The sequence below is a fragment of the Oncorhynchus tshawytscha genome, linkage group LG03 (assembly GCF_018296145.1).
Source record: "Oncorhynchus tshawytscha isolate Ot180627B linkage group LG03, Otsh_v2.0, whole genome shotgun sequence".
NCBI lineage: Eukaryota > Metazoa > Chordata > Actinopteri > Salmoniformes > Salmonidae > Oncorhynchus > Oncorhynchus tshawytscha.
This window is the reverse complement of record NC_056431.1, coordinates 64,154,289-64,156,157: the sequence shown is the minus strand read 5'-3', so window position 1 is coordinate 64,156,157 and position 1,869 is coordinate 64,154,289.

The following is a 1,869-nucleotide window of genomic DNA, read 5'->3' as shown; positions in this document are numbered from 1 at the left end:
AATTGGGGTGACTCTTCACTCTCGAGGATGCGAGAGAGAGAGAGAGAGAGAGAGAGAGGATAAAGGAGAGGATGGAGAGAACAGAAAAGGAGGAAGAAAGGGATGGAGCGCATTCGATAGCGGTAGAGAAAGAGAGGGAACAATTGCAAAAGGAGGGGAAATAGAGAAACAGAAGTAGAAAGATGGCAAGAGAGAGGGAGGAAGTCAAATGGAGAGGAAATGACAGAGCTGGAGAGAGAGTGATGTTGAGCTGCTGCAGTGCGGCTCTGCTCTGTTCTCAGGGCTGTGACGGGATAAATGTTCAGCAATGGTCCTTTAACTGGCCACAAATTAGCTCTAGATAAGCCTGGTCATCATTTAACGACCGGTCACGTACCGTCACAAACACTTCATCATACATGTCACCCCCTCTCTCACACAGCACCACCACACCACTGATTTACACGCATGGCATGAAGTGTGAAGCGGCCACGTTTATGTGTGTGTTTGTTTGCGTGTGTGTGTGTGTTTGGATGTAGGTGTATGTCTATAGATTTACTGTGAACATACGTGCCTCATACTGCATGTGATTGTGTGAGGAGATTGATTTGCATGCATGAATAAGTTAGCTGCAGCATAGAACAGCAACTAGATCTCACAGTCTCATGTCAGAATTAGAAGTACAGCCATGTTTCTCAAACGTCAAATTTCAAAGTTGTTCCAAACGTCAAATTTCAGTGTTTAAGGTTAATTTTGTGCATTAACTCCAAATTCTTAAGGTTAGGCATTAAAAGCCAAATTAAGCTCGATATGAAAATGTGGTCGAAGGCTTCATATGGAGGGTGTAACGCAATTGCGTAGCCTCCGGAGGCATGCAGAGGCCAAACGAAGCTCCGTACCGTATCGCTGTGAGCCTCTCAAAGTTTTTAACAATGCGGAGGGCTTGGTATAGCTCCACATTGACATGATTGGTTGACGATAGGTGGGGGCGGAAGGTCCTGCATAAACAGGAACTCACAACTTCCTTCTCAGCAGCTCTGTGCTGCTCCATGATGTTGGATTGACCATGCACCCCCTTTAACTCTGAATGGTTTAGGTAAGGGGTTAAGGTAAGGGTTACGGTAAGGGTTAAGGTAAGGGGTTAAGGTAAGGGGTTAAGGTAAGGGTTAAGGTAAGGGTTAAGGTAAGGGTTAAGGTAAGGGTTAAGGTAAGGGGTTAAGGTAAGGGTTAAGGTAAGGGTTAAGGTAAGGGGTTAAGGTAAGGGTTAAGGTAAGGGTTAAGATAAGGGGTTAAGGTAAGGGTTAAGGTAAGGGGTTAAGGTAAGGGTTAAGGTAAGGGTTAAGGTAAGGGTTAAGGTAAGGGGTTAAGGTAAGGGTTAAGGTAAGGGTTAAGGTAAGGGGTTAAGGTAAGGGGTTAAGGTAAGGGGTTAAGGTTAGGGTTAAGGTAAGGGTTAAGGTAAGGGGTTAAGGGGTTAAGGTAAGGGGTTAAGGTAAGGGTTAAGGTAAGGGTTAAGGTAAGGGGTTAAGGTAAGGGTTAAGGTAAGGGTTAAGGTAAGAGGTTAAGGTAAGGGTTAGGGTAAGGGTAAGGGTAAGGGTTACGGTAAGGGTTAAGGTAAGGGGTTAAGGTAAGGGTTAAGGTAAGGGGTTAAGGTAAGGGGTTAAGGTAAGGTTTAAGGTAAGGGGTTAAGGTAAGGGTTAAGGTAAGGGGTTAAGGTAAGGGTTAAGGTAAGGGTTAAGGTAAGGGGTTAAGGTAAGGGTTAAGGTAAGAGGTTAAGGTAAGGGTTAGGGTAAGGGGTTAAGGTAAGGGTTAAGGTAAGGGTTAAGGTAAGGGTTAGGGTAAGGGTTAAGATAAGGGGTTAAGGTAAGGGTTATAGTAAGGGTTATGGTAAGA